The sequence below is a fragment of the Ranitomeya variabilis genome, chromosome 1 (assembly GCF_051348905.1).
Source record: "Ranitomeya variabilis isolate aRanVar5 chromosome 1, aRanVar5.hap1, whole genome shotgun sequence".
Lineage (NCBI taxonomy): Eukaryota > Metazoa > Chordata > Amphibia > Anura > Dendrobatidae > Ranitomeya > Ranitomeya variabilis.
Window position 1 is genome coordinate 1,050,452,558 of NC_135232.1, and position 15,996 is coordinate 1,050,468,553.

Sequence of the window (15,996 nt, forward strand, 5' to 3'; positions counted from 1 at the left end):
ATATTTCTTTAAAAATTGTATGTATCAGTAAAAATACAATCTCATTTGTAAAGAGTACATTACCAAGAGTAGGTATGTGAAAACCGAATAATAGCTTACAATGCGTTCATTCATCCCTCCTTTAAAATCTCATTAAATGTCCAGGTGCATATCCAGCTTATATCATTATTGCTGTTCAATAAACGCAAGATTACAACCAAGAGGAGCACCACGTCTGATATAATAGCTTAGTTCATAGCAAAAGAACATTGGGATTGCATGCATTGCTGATTTTCACTCTCCAGCCTGGAATGAATGGAGGGCATACAAACTGTTTAAATGTATCCCCTGCCAAAATCGCAGAAACCGTGAACGTATTTCAGGTGGCATGCAGTGCACCTTCTGGACCGACAAATCTACAACTGCATGCTACATTCTCATTATTTGGATGTGATGATTTTTCGGAGCACGAAACCACCAATTTCTCCAGCAGCAAAAGAATTTCATCAATTAAGAGATTGTTAAAAATTGGAAAGTCCAGGCCAGACCCTGCTTGTTACAAGACTAGCTGCTGATGGAAAAAAATGAAATAATATTCAGACAAAGCTGCCAAATTCTTCCTCTGGGTGTAAGATAAGGATTCAAGCCTTGTCCAGTTGTTATTACAAAATGCACAGGAGACAAGATAAAAGATGGAGCTGATTTGGCAAAAGAGCTCTCTATTCTTATAGGAATACAAAACATTTATTCTATTTCCTGGTGTGGAATTACACGAGTATTACAAAGATATATTGTGTAGATTGCTTCTGTGTATTCTAGATTCATATTCTGCATTACACTTGTCGTCAGTCATAGACAGATGTAAGGGTATGGTTACTATAATGGCATTTAACAACCACTGTGGTAAGAACGCTATTAGGTCCTGATCACATTATGTGGCATCTGCTGGCTGTTGTAATATGATAGTCAGACGTTCTGAGTATTTGTAGAAAGGCCACACAGTTTCTGGCCAATGATATAGAATAGTAATTGTGGGATTCGTTCACTATAGTATATCTAATTACCTTTTCCAGATGTTAGACAATCCTTAGCTGTATTGAAGCAGGGACGGCATAGCAGCCAAAAAGTAAAGCAGAGGAGGGACAGCAAGAAAGAGATTGGGTAGGCAAGAAAAGTTATGTAAAATGACTGAAGACTATGAACACTTTGACATGAAAAAAAACAGAATTAGACTTACCGGTAATTCGGTTTCTAGGAACCTTCCACGACAGTCACCTTGGAGGATGTCTCCCCGCCCTAATGGGGGACAGGAACACAAAGAGGTTAAATAACCCTCCCCTTCCTGCTAACACCAGTGTTTTTTCTGGACATAGTAGCGTGAATAGTTACCACTAAAGTGCAGGAATCATCCAGTGAATATCAGATAGGGAGGGAAATTAGTGCTGTCGTGGAAGGTTCCTAGAAACCGAATTACCGGTAACTCTAATTCTATTTTCTCTAGTCACCTTCCACGACAGTCACCTTGGAGTTATACCAACGTTAATTTCTTTAGGGAGGGGCTACGGCCTGTAGAACACATCTGCCGAAAGTCAGATCCCTGTCGAAATTTAGCCTGTAGTGTCTGATGAAAGTATGAACAGAAGACCACGTGGCGACTCAGCATATCTGCTCTGAAGAGGTGTTCCCTCTTGCTGCCCATGATGTGGAGACCGACCGGGTAGAATGGGCCTTCAGCGAGATCGGCGGAGGGAGATCTTTTGCCGAATATGCAAAGCAGATGGCTTGTTTTATCCAACTTGCAATCGTGCTCTTAGCCGCTTTCTTCCCTTTATTCTGTCCTGAGAACTGGATAAATAGATTCTGGTCGACCCTCCAAGCCTTGGACTGCTCTAGGTAATGGAGGACTACCCTGCGGACATCCAGGGTATGGAAGTTTTCCTCCTTCTTGTTGGAAGGGTTTGGACAAAATGAGGGCAAAACCATATCCTGACCCCTATGAAAATCCGAAATGACTTTGGGCATAAAGGCGGTGTCTAGTCATAGGACTATGCTATCAGAGTTTTTGGATAGGAAGGGCTCTTGTACTGACAAGGCTTGCAGCTCTCCTACGAGTCTAGCTGTGGTAATTGCGACCAGGAACACTGTTTTAAGTGTTAGGATTTTAAGGGACAGAGAAGACAAGGGCGCAAAGGGTGGATGAGTTAAACTATTGAGTACTAAATTTAGGTCCCAGGGGGGGGACCCGACTAGGGAGACTAGGACGTAGTCTACTTGCTGAAGTTATGAATCTTTTGATCCAGCGATGGCCAGCTAGATCCTGGTCAAAAATGCAGCTAAGGGCCGATACCTGAACTTTTAGAGTACTCGGGGAGAGCCCAAGATCTAGACCCTTCTGGAGGAAGTCTAAAATTTGAGAAATGTTGGGGTGGAAAGGATCAGGGACACTGGGAAGACACCAGGAAGAGAACTTCTTCCATACTTTGTTATATATGGCATTGGTCACCAATTTCCTACTCTTTTGGAGAGTTTGGATAACCCTGTCTGAGAGACCTCTGGCTTTTAGTATGTTGGTTTCAGTAGCCAGGCAGCTAGGTTCAATTTTTTTGAGATCCGGATAAAGGAGGGGACCTTGAACAAGGAGGTCAGTTCTTTGAGGAAGAGGAATGGGACCTTCTTCGGTCATTCCCCTCAAAGTGCTGTACCAGCTCCAACCTGGCCACAATGGGGCAATCAGGATTGTTGTGTCTTTGTCTGACCGGATTTTCTGCAGCGTTTTTGACAGCATCGGAATAGATGGGAAGGCGTAAGCCAAGTTGAAGGTCCATGGATGAATGAAAGCATCTATTCCCAGAGCCCCATGCATGGGGCTGAGGGAGAAATATGTTTTTGACTTTGCGTTTTAGGCATTCGCAAATAAGTCGACCTCCGGGGTCCCCCATCTCTAGGTCAAGGATAGGAAAACCTCCTGGTTCAGGCACCATTCTCCAGGATGTACGTCCTTCCTGCTGAGGAAGTGCGCTTTTGTGTTGTCCGACCTCTTCAAATGTACTGTAGAGATTGAAAGCAGGTGTTTCTCCGCCCAGAGAAATATCCGAGCTGCCACTAGCTTCAGACTGGCATACTTCGTGCCCCCTTGATGACGAAGATAAGCCACTGTCATCACGTTGTCAGAGTAGACACGTTTATGATGGCCTTGGACTAGTGATGAGGCAGCTACCAGTGCTTCCTCTACTGCCTTTAATTCCCTCAGGTTGGAAGATCTGGAACTTATGTCTTGGGACCATAGACCCTGAAAATATGTTTGTTCCACCACGGCACCCCAACCTCTTTGCCTGGCATCTGTGTGAAGCACTTTCAGAGGGAGCTGGTCCCAGCTTACCCCTCGCCGAAGGTTCCGGTCTTTTAGCCACCACAAGAGGGCTGACTTCACATGTCCAGGAAGTGGAATCCTCCTGGATAGAGTGTTCCGATACATTCGAGAATATAGGAGAATGTGAGTCTGGAGGGTCCGTGTGTGTGCCTGGGCCCAGGATACCGCCTGAATGCACGAAGTTAGGGATCCTAGAATGGACATGGACTCCTTCAGGGTTGGGGATCTTCGTTATTTGAATCTGGAGATTCTTTGGCAAAGGTTGCGCTGATGATCTTGGGGAAGAAAGGACATCCTTTCCTCTGTGTCTAAGAGAATCCCCAGGAATTTCTTCCTTGTGGATGGCTGTAGGTCCGACTTTTGGAGATTCGGGATCCAGCCCAGGGACTCGAGAATACCTAGAGTTTTTGATACATCTTGGTTCAGCTGAGATGTTGAAGGAGCCATGATGAGGAGATCGTCTAGGTAAGGGACAAGGCAGATTCCTAGAAGACGAAGGAAGATAACAGCTTCTCTCATGATTTTCGAGAATACCCTCGGGGCAGAGGATACGCCGAAGGGAAGCACATTGAACTGGTAGTGAGTGATTCTGCAGTTGTGGGAGATCGCAAACCTTAGGAGCCTCCTGTGATCCAGATGGATTGGAACGTGATAATAGGCGTCCCTTAGGTCTATCGTTGCCATCACCCAGTCTTGCCCAATAAGTGGAATTGCGGTCTTGACTGACTCCATTTTGAACCTTCGATACTTGATGACCTGGTTCAAGGGTTTTAAATTTATGATCTGGTCTGCATTTCCCAGAGGGTTTCCTTATGAGGAATAGGCGAGAGTAATGACCTCTGCCTAAATCCTGCTGAGGTACATGGGAGATCACTTTTTCTCGCAAGAGTTCCTGAATTTGAAGGAGAAATGAGTCGCGGAGGTTTGGGGGTTGTTCCGGGGTAATTCTCAGGCAATGGGGGGCTCTTGAATTCCAATTTCAGCCCGAATTGTAATGTGTGGAGGATCCACTGGTTCGTGGATATGGACTGCCATCGGGTGAGGAACCGTGAGAGCCGGCCCCCTACCGGAGAGTCATTGTTTGTCCTGAGACTGTTGCTGTTGAGGCACAAGGATATTCCTGCCTCTGCCCCCTTTCGGGTAGCTCCAATGACCCGTTTTACCTTTTCCCCTAAAGTCCTTCAGGGAGGACTGGTCACGAGGGGGGACGAAAAAAAACCCGCTTCCTAGCACCCTTTTGTTCAGGAAGCGATTTCTTCCTATCAGAGGCCTTATCCAGGATATCATCCAGTACTGGCCCGAACACATGGTGACCCTGAAAGGGGATGGCGCAGAGTTTAGTCTTAGAGGTAATGTCGCCTCCCCAAGATTTCAGCCAAAGAGCTCTCCTGGCTAAGTTCGAGAGGACTAGGGATCGGGCGGCCACACGAACTGACTCTCCTGAAGCATCGGCTAAGAACCCCGAAGCCTTTTGAAGAAGGGGAAGGGAGTCCAGGATTTCCTCTCTGGAAGTACCCTGGGAGAGATGTTCCTCTAATTTGCAAACCAGAGGACCAGGGCCCTAGCGACGCAAGTGGAAGCAATATTTGCTTTAAGAAGGTTAGTAGAGGACTCCCAGGACTTTTTTAGGTGGCTCTCTATTTTTCAATCCATTGGATCTTTCAATTGAGAAGAGTCCTCAAATGGGAGAGACGTCTTTTTGGTGACTTTAGAGACCTGAACGTCCACTCTGGGAACCTCCCAAGTAGAACAATCACCTTCTAGGGGAAACCAGTTTTTAAAGTCTGAAGGGACACTAAGGCCCTTCTCTGGGGAAGCCCACTCTTGGAAAATAAGATTCTGAACATTTTCATGGATGGGAAACCCTTTTTTAGCCTTGGGTTTCAGGTCCCCAAACATTTCATCCTGCACGGAATGTTTTTCCTCCACTTCCTCAACCCCCATGGTGCTTCTTACTGTGGAGACCAGCTCATCCATATCCTCAGAGGAAAAATAATATTTCTTTCCATCAGCTTTAGGGGTGGATGTGGAGCCTTCATTCTCCCAATTATCGTCTGACTCAGAGGAATGGACCTCACCTGAGTCAGAATCAGTATCAACTGGGGCCATTTTCCTCTTTTTAGGAGGAGGAGGATGGGACACTTGGGGTTGGGAGAAGACTGCCATGGAGGATTGTACCTCCTGTTTAATCAAGGTTTTTATGCTGTCCAGGAGGGAGGGCTGTTCAGCACGTAATATGTCATCCGTGCAGGGTTGACACAGGGTCTTCTTATAGGCGTAAGGTAGCCGGGAGCCACAAACACCACACTTGCGCCTAGGTTTACTCTATGGGGCAGAGACCTTTTCTCTCTAGAAGAGAGAGGTGTATACTAAGTGACCCATTTAAACATGGATGAACAGTAAAGGGACCAGCCCACGGCAGGAGGATGAATGCTGGGATCTGCAGATAAAGCAGAGGGTTTGTCGCTGTCCATGGTCAAGCTGCATACAGTCACACAGAGTCAGGGAGACAGCATCTTACCTGGAGGCCCAGACCAGGATATGAAGGTATCGAGGTCCCCAGCGTTAATTTTGTGCTCCTCCCCCTTTGGTCCCATAGGGAGGCCTGAGACGACCCTATTCTGCCGGCGATTTCTCCCGGTGGCCACCGACCTCATGGAGCGCAAGAGATGGCATGCGTTCCAGCATGGAGCCCCAGGCTGCGAACTGGAAGTGCGATGACGTCATATCCGGCGCGCGAACCCGGAACTCCATACGAGCGCCGGAGGAGGAGGACCCCGGCAGCACGTCACCGCCCCGCCTTGCCCCTGACAGGTGCGGTAGGGGCGGGAAGGAGGGCCCTAGTCCACCGTTAGAGATGGAGATGGAGCACCGCACGTGGAGGAGGAGAGGATGACCGCTCAACCTCGGCTGCCCGGCGGTAAGAGAATTCAGGTGCTCCGTTCACTGGCCATGATTGCACCTGCAGGACCTCTTCATGCCCCACTGGGGGACAGGAAAAACACTGGAGTTAGCAGGAAGGGGAGGGTTATTTAACTTCTTTGTGTTCCTGTCCCTCATTAGGGCAGGGAGACATCCTCCAAGGTGACTTTCGTGGAAGGTGACTAGAGAAAAAGTATTTTATACTGGTTAGTGATTACATTTAGGTAATAAAATTGCACTAAGTTTCAGTCTGCAACGTTCATTGCTTCATTCAATTTCAGACCCCCTGAAATGCAGTTAACTGCCTGCTCCCAAGTTCACATTTTTCTCTTGTGGGAGTGTTTCTCCCTGTAATATAGACTGGATGTGAGCTTTGTGTGATGTCTTCACTAGCTTAGATGTATAAGCAACAGCTCCAGTACTGTACTTTTCCCTCCATTTGATTTCCTCCTAATCTATAGACTGTTTTCTCCCCTCTACACTCCAGATCTATGTGCAACCCACTCCGCTACCCTGCTGCTATCTCTACCACTGAGAGAAGGTACGCAAGAGCAGAGAGCTGACAGAACTAGGAGCACTCCTGCATTTTAGGTGCTCAAGTAGGGTTTCACCCCAATATGAAGCAAAGAGAAAACTTGGCACACTTTATGTTAAGGAGATAACTGGAATTTTTCTCTTGTGGGAGTGTCTTTCCCTGTAACATAGGCTGGATGTGAGCTTTGTGTTTACCCAGGGTGTTGTCTTCACTAACTTACATGTATAAGCAGCTCCAATACTGTATTTTTCCCTACATATGATTTCCTACTAATCTATAGACTGTTTCCTCTGCTCTCCAAGATATATTCTCCCCTCTCCACTCCAGATCTATGTGCAACCCACTCCGCTACCCTGCTGCTATCTCTACCACTGAGAGAAGGTAGGCGAGAGTGCAGCGCCCCAGAGTCCTGGTCATTGCAGTACTGACGCTCCGCCGCTAAGGGGAGTGATGGTACTTCTGATGGCACTTAAGGAGTTCACCTGACCAGGTATCACAGACACCAATACACTTCACAGTCTGGCCTCCAGGGGGAGCAAAGGGTACTATGTATTAGGCCACTCCTCACAATCTGGTAAAACTGGGGGTTGGATAGGAAGTTAGTTAGAAGCTGACTGGGTTGGAACCAGGCAACATCCTGTGGCAGGGGGTGTTGCAGGGGAAAGAATCAGGGGGGTCCCTGTCAGGGGTGGGATCCTGACAGAGGCCTAGCGAACAAGACAGAGCGTTAAGGAACCGCACCTGCACTACATTGCGGCGATATCTCAAGAAAGGACAAGGAGCGAGGTTTATTGTGGAGAGTGAGAAACGAGATCACAGCAAAAAGGAGATAACACCAGTAGGAGTCGTGCCGTAAGATCGAGGCAACATCCTACTGAGGCGCGTAGCCGGTGGCCGGAACGCCGAGGAAGTATTGGGCTCCAAGCATTACTTCAAACCAACGGCAGGACAGTTAATTATAGGTTGACTGTCTCACCTAAATCACCTAAGCAGACATAGGGGGCAACTGTGGGACAGGGGCGACACTAGGGTCCCGGAAGAACTCCAGGCCTACCCGTCATACGGGTGCGTCCTAGCCATATCATCTGGGGGACGGAGAAGAACATCAGAACAGATATAAGTTGTGAGAAAGAACATCAGAAACAGACACAACAGTTGTGAGGACTATCCCGTGGTGCTCAGCAGGGAAGTACTACAACACATAGGCGCTAGAAGGTAGGCACAGATTTCCACCTGCAAAGGGAACTCTGGAGGTGCCTTCGGACCGGCCGGTCTCAGCCAGCCCTGTTAGCAGTACTCTGGATTGAGGATCCTGAAGCCTTCAGTAAAGAGGTAAAGAGACTGCAACCCTGTGTCCTCGTTATTCACCGCGACCTACACCACGCACCATTATCTCATCTTTCATTGGACGCCCCTTAGCAGGGTCACGGACCGGGTCTAGCCACCGTGACGACCCCAGAACTGAGACAGAGAGGCCCGGTACCGAGTGCCCCGCGGCCCTGCGTCTGGGGGCGCTCCAAGAGCAGAGAGCTGACATAACTAGGAGCACTCCTGCATTTTAGGTGCTCAAGTAGGGTTTCACCCCAATATGAAGCAAAGAGAAAACTTGGCACACTTTATGTTAAGGAGATAACTGGAATTTTTCTCTTGTGGGAGTGTCTTTCCCTGTAACATAGGCTGGATGTGAGCTTTGTGTTTACCCAGGGTGTTGTCTTCACTAACTTACATGTATAAGCAGCTCCAATACTGTATTTTTCCCTACATATGATTTCCTGCTAATCTATAGACTGTTTCCTCTGCTCTCCAAGATATATTCTCCCTTCTCCACTCCAGGTCTATGTTCAACCCACTCCGCTAGCCTGCTGCTATCTCTACCACTGAGGGAAGGGAGAGCAGAGAGCTGTCAGAACCAGGAGTACTCTTCCGTTTTAGGTGCTCAACTAGGGTTTCACCCCAATATGAAGCAAAGAGAATACAAGGCACACTTTAATGCTAAGGAGATAACTGGAGTCTTCAGAAGACTAGAAAATATCAGAAGTAAAATATCAGAAAAATTGTAAAAGTACAGAATCAAAAACATAGAAAGCGCTGGCAATCTAAAGTATCCATGTTAATATGGGACACTAGATAAGCGAAATAATACAGTCTATTTATGTAACTTTAAAATGCCTTGAAAAAGTATACATACCCCATGAATCTTTCTACATTTTTTCACATTACACCCACAAACTTAAATGTATTTTATAGGGATTTTATGTGGTATATCAACACAAAATAGCAAGTATTTGTGAAGTGTAAAGGAAATTATACATGGTTTTCTAATTATTTAAAAAATATAAATTTGAAAATTGTGATGTGCATTTGTTTCTAGCCCCCTGAAGTCTGATGCACCTAAATAAAATCGTTAGTGACCAATTGTCTCCAGAAGTCATGTAAAAAAGTCCACCTCAACTTAGTATCACTACAGCTGTTCTGTGAAGGACTCAGCGGTTTATTTGAGAACATTAAAGGGAACCTGTCACCCCCAAAATCGAAGGTGAGCTAAGCCCACCAGCATCAGGGGCTTATCTACAGCATTCTGGAATTTTGGAGGGGTGGTCCTGGTCCCGGTCTGGTCCGATGGGTGTCGCGGTCCAGTCCGGCGCCTCCCATCTTCTTACGATGACATCCTCTTCTTGTCTTTACGCTGCGGCTCCGGTGCAGGTGTACTTTGTCTGCCCTGTTCAGGGCAGAGCAAAATACTGCAGTGCGCAGGCGTCGAGCTTCTCTGACCTTTCCCGGCGCCTGCGCACTGCAGTACTTTGCTCTGCCCTCAACAGGGCAGACAAAGTACACCTGCGCCGGAGCTGAAGACAAGAAGAGGACGTCATCATAAGAATATGGGATATAGAAATATATTCAGCACACTCCGAAAGATGTCTTATGCAAAAGAGGGTGTTTTAATACATACAGTATTCACAGTTACAAACGTTTCGGTCAACAAAAGACCTTCATCAGTGTGCTCTATTGTTCACAAGGCGTAAAATTGTACACTCGTAAAAATTATAGTATAGAGTTTTGCATCAAAATGTTAATTGTAGTGGCGCCGTGGACCTGCGGTGGATGCCGCATCCACTACCCCTGGATTCTGAGTGTTTATGACCGGCTATTTTTAGCCCTCTCTTCAGGAGCCTGAGATATCTCCTGTGTTGGACCGGCTAGTGTCAGCCCTCCATGTATAAAATGCATTCCTTGCTACAATTAACATTTTGATGCAAAACTCTATAATTTTTACGGGTGTACAATTTTGCGCCTTGTGAACAATAGAGCACACTGATGAAGGTCTTTTGTTGACCGAAACTTTTGTAACTGTGAATACTGTATGTATTAAAACACCCTCTTTTGCATCAGACATCTTTCGGAGTGTGCTGAATATATTTCTATATTACGTCTTAAGGTCTGGGCACCTATTTTATGCACCTCCACCTTGGGCTGTGCTGATCATCTACGCTACCGCATAAGAAGATGAGAGGCCCTGGACCGGACCGCGACACCCATTGTACCGGGACTGCCCCTGGGTGAGTATAATCTAACCTCTTTTTCCTCATCTTTCAGGTAACATCGGGGGCTTATCTACAGCATTCCAGAATGCTGTAGATAAGCCCCTGATGCCGGTGGGCTTAGCTCACCTTCGATTTTGGGGGTGACAGGTTCCCTTTAAAGGGAACCTGTCAGCAGGATTGTGCACAGTAACCTACACACAGTGTCAGGTCAGCGCCGTTATACTGAATAAAATGATACCTTGATGAAATCCGTCTTGTGGTTGTTGTTTAATCTTCATATTCAGCTTTGTGTTAATGAGATTCTCATGCCCTAAGGCGGTGCTGGGGTATGTGGTTCTCTGATTAGATATTCATCATGCAGACTGCTGACAGGTCACTGATCCCTCACTGACCTGTGCCCTAGTTTGCATAATGAATACCTGTACATACTGAAGAAAGAGACAAAAAAGCTTCTGCATGTAGGTGGCAGCCGTGGCACCTGCTCTGCAGCATAATTGCCTGTTTAATGTGGCAATAATACATTTTATTGATGTTATCCAGCTAGGGAAAAAACAATTTCAAAATGTTGCCCATCGCGCCTGCGCAGTAGCAGCTATAGGAGTCTAGCTGTGATCCGATAGCTGCTACTGCGCATGCGCTGGAGGCGCCGTCTTACTGGAGACGGAAAAAAAAATTCCTCCTCCAAGATGGCACCGCCCGCGCCTGTGCAGTAGCAGCTCTCGGTGTCTATAGCTGTAATACGAGAGCTGCTACTTCGCAGGTGCGAGCGGCAACGTCTTGGTACAGAGAAGCTGGACAGAGTTAATGAGAAGATTGATGGAGTTAAATACATGGCAATCATGGAGGAAAACCTGTTAGAGGCTGAAAAAGACTTGAGACTGTGGCGTAGGTTCACCTTCAGGCAGGACAATGACTCTAAATCTACTGTACTGTCAAAGCTACAATGGATGGTTTAGATCAAGACATATTTATGTGTGTCAATGGGAGTAGAGAGCAGTGAATATTCATTCTCCTTAGTAGCAGGCACACCTGATCGCCCGGCCACTGCAAGAAGCCAGTGGCTGCTGCTATTGTGCCTGCTATTAAAGAGAAATTAATATTCAGTGCTCCCCATGCCCATAGGAGTGGAGAGCAGTGAATATTCATTCCCTTTAGTAGTGGCACATGTGATCACATGGCCGCTGCAGGAAGCTGGTGGCTGCAGCTACTGTGCCCGCTATTAAAGAGAAATGAATATTCACTGCTCTATTCCCCATAGTCCCAGACGTTGGGAGCAATGAGTACTTCAGCACCTCTACTCTGCTTGTAGGCAGCGCATACCAGGATAGGGATGATGGGGCCATGCATACCAGAATAGGGATGAGGTGGCCATGTGTACCAGGATAAGGATGAGGGGGCCATGCATACCAGGATGGGGTTGAGGCAGACATGCATACCAGAATAGGGATGAGGCGGCCATGAATACCGGGATAGTGATATGGGGGCCATGCATACCAGAATAGGGATGAGGCGGCCATGCATACCAGGATAGGGATGAGGGGGCCATGCATACCAGGATAGGGATGGGGGCCATGCACACCAGGATAGGGATGAGGGGGTCATGCATACCAGGATGGGGATGAGGGGGCCATGCATACCAGGATGGGGATGAGGCGGACATGCATACCAGAATAGGGATGAGGCGGCCATGCATACCAGGATAGGGATGGGGACCATGCACACCAGGATAGGGATGAGGGGGCCATGCATACCAGAATAGAGATGGAGGCGGACATGCATACCAGAATAGGGATGAGGCGGCCATGCATACCAGAATAGGGATATGGGGCCATGCATACCAGGATAGGGATGGGGGCCATGCACAGCAGGATAGGGATGGGGGCCATGCACAGCAGGATAGGGATGATGGGGCAATGCATACCAGGATGGGGGTGTGGCCATTCATGCCAGGATTGGGATGAGGCAGACATGCATACCAGAATAGGGATGAGGGAGCCATGCATACCAGGATGGGGATGGGGACCATGCACACCAGGATAGGGATGAGGGGGCCATGCATACCAGAATAGGGATGAAGGCAGACATGCATACCAGAATAGGGACAGGGATATGGGGCCATGCATACCGGGACAGGGATATGGGGCCATGCATACCAGGATAGGGATGATGAGGCAATGCATACCAGGATGGGGGTGTGGCCATTCATGCCAGGATAGGGATGAGAGGGCCATGCATACCAGGGTAGGGATGGGGGGACGTGCATAGTAGGATAGAGATGAGGGTGTCATGCATACCAGGATAGGGATGAGGGGATCATGCATACCAGGATAGGGATGAGGGGGCATGCATACCAGGATGGGCATGGTGGCCATGCATACCAGGATAGGGATGAGGGGGCATTGCATACCGGAATGGGGGGCAATGAATACCTGGATGGGGATAGGGGCCATTCATACCAGGATATGGATGAGGGGACCATGCATTTCAGAATTGGGTTGAGGGGACCATATATACCAGGATGGGGATGAGGGGGAAACCATTTATGCCTGGACTGTGGACATATATATACCAGGGTGGGGGATATTAATACAGAATTGACCACATTTTTTGCTTAAATTTTTTTCCATTTTTCTCCTCTAAAGCCTAGGTGCGTCTTATGGTCCAATGCATCTTATAGTCTGAAAAATTTGGTACCCCAAAAGACTTGCAGTAGTAATTGCAGCTAAAGGTGGTCCTATAATGTATTGACTCAGGGGGGCTGAATACTAATCGATTTTCAGATTTATATTTTTAAAATATTTAGTAAACTGCGTATCATTTCCTTAACACTTCACATATACTTGTTACTTTGTGTCGATATATCGCATAAAATTAAAATAAAATACATTTAAGTTTGTGGGTGTAATGTGAAAAAATGTAGAAAAGTTTACGCAGTATGAATATTTTTTTAATGCACTGTATATGATGGATTTGCACCGAGATCCATCTGGTGTATGAGTGATCGTCATAAATACTAGGCAATGAAGAAAAGCTAAAGTGTCACCTGTGTAGGAGATGTTTTTGGGGTGAGATAGCACTCCTTCAAGGTAATTGGCAGTGTGGGCAGCATTTAATAATAGTGGTATGTCATACTGTGTGGGAGAGTTTTTGGGATTGTTGATCCTCATCAATATGTTGTTTCAATTGTCTCCTTTCCAGAGGAGAGGGTATGTTCACATCATGTTTCTGCCATACATTTTTGGTTCCGTTGGAGGTCCTTCCAAATCTCCATTTTTCGTGAGTGCAGAAGAGAACCACAACCATGGCAGAAACATGATGTGACACTACTGTAAATGAGAATGTAGCATGAAATACAGTCTGCAGTAGGGCAGTACATTACAGTTAAAATCTGCTAACAGGACTCTAAAAATGTTACGTGTTAAAGTAAAAAAAAAAATGAAAAAAACTATTCATCAAACACAAATCATTTATAATTAGCACACATTTGTTTTTCGTTATCAGGACAGGAGTCATGAATTAGTATTGTCAGGGACACGGATAAAAGCATGCTCTGTATAGTAATAGATTATACACAGCTTTTTAGTATATGTGATTGCTCAATTACCATTTAGCAAATGCGTTTTTAACGCCATGTTCACACGTAGTGCGTTTTTCTGTCCAGAAAATCTGTCTTGTTTTAACAGTTCATGCAAAGTGGATGTACTTAAGGAAAATTTATGCCTACTGTGAGCTTAAAGATGCTGCGGAACTGGGTTTAGTGCATTTTTTCTCTATAGGTATCTATGGAAGTTGGAAAAAACAATGCAATTGCATTTTTAAATGCACAATCCCAGTGTATTGCATTTAAAGCACCACCCCAGAATTTGTTTTTTTATTGTACGGCTTGAGTAGTGCTTTAAAGGGAACCTGTCACCTGAATTTGGCGGGACCAGTTTTGGGTCATATGGGCGGGGTTTTCGGGTGTTTGATTCACCCTTTCCTTACCCGCTGGCTGCATGCTGGCCGCAATATTGTTTTGAAGTTCATTCTCTGTCCCCTGGAGTACACGCCAGCGCAAGGCAATATTGCCTTGCGCTGGCATGTACTCCGGAGGACAGAGAATGAACTTCAATCCAATATTGCGGCCAGCATGCAGCCAGCGTGTAAGGAAAGGGTGAATCAAACACCCGAAAACCCCGCCCATATGATCCAAAACTGGTCCCGCCAAATTCAGGTGACAGGTTCCCTTTAAATGTAATTCCCCTGCCTCATACTCACCTGCCGCCACCTTCATCCTTTTCCAGCTTCACTCCCGTTGGTCTCCTGTGAAGTGACTTGACGGCAGCTCCAGTGTTTCAGGGAGCGGCACAGAGGTCACTTTTCTTCAAAATTCTTTTTATTAGTGGATTTTTACAGTATAGGGGATAATGGATCAGGAAAGCAAAGAAGGGAAAGGAAGGTATCCAAACAAAGGAAAAGAGAGGTCACTTTTCAATACAAATCTTTGAGAGCCTTGTTCTGGCCTCGCTCTTGTATTGCATTGCATTTTGAAGTAACTTCTGACTTCCGTCCTGCCTTCCACAAGTGGGGACATGGCATGGTTTTGATAAAGCAAGAAGGAGATGTCCGAAATAGAGACTTTACGTCGTGACAGATTCCCTTTCACCAGACCACATAACATTTTTATGGATATAATATTCATTTCTAACGTGTAATGCTTGAAACACGACACCCGTATTATTACACTTTAGTCAGAGATGCGGGAAAACTTTATTTAATTAATGGAAGGAAAGATTCCAGAGAATCATTCTAACACCGGCAGACAGTCACAGCAGGTCCAGAAGCTGAGAATGGTTGTGGTTTCCCTTCTCATTATCCTGGGCTATTATTTTAGGAATAAAGCCATCATGCTCTTATGTCCTTGCTTACACAAGGAAATCATACATTGAGTATCTGGAACATTAATAAGGATAGTTTTATACGCTGTTATTAGAATATTAGAATATATTGTTATGCTAAATATTTAAACTTTGCTTTGATTATTGTTATTTAGACAATTAAATCTACCTATATATCTTTGATAATTCTGTATTTTAGAATTAGCTTAATAAGTGTTATTCATAAAAGCAATAACACAGGGCATTGTCTCTGATATAGAGGTGTCTGTGTGTTGAACAATCATTTGTCTCTGAAAGTATAATAAGGTGGGTAGAACCATTGTAAAAGGAGTTTTAGCAGAATCCATAATTTGTTACCTTGTTTGTCCCAACAAAATACTTTTCTTACTTAGGTAATGGCTTAACATGTCACTCTCCGCAAGGAGAAACAACACTTCTTGGATATCAGTCAGATGCCACTCACTCAGCCAAACCAGATCTCCACTTTGCACTGACGAGGGGCAGTACCCCGAAACGCAGTGTCTGCAAATTGAGATTCTGGCTTGGCTCTTATCCTAAGGGTACTGTCTCACAGCGGCACTTTTGTCGCTACGACGGTACGATCCGTGACGTTCCAGCGATATCCATACGATATCGCTGTGTCTGACACGCAGCAGCGATCAGGGACCCTGCTGAGAATCGTACATCGTAGCAGATCGTTTGGAACTTTCTTTCGTCGCTGGATCTCCCACTGTCATCGTTGGATCGGTGTGTGTGACACCGATCCAACGA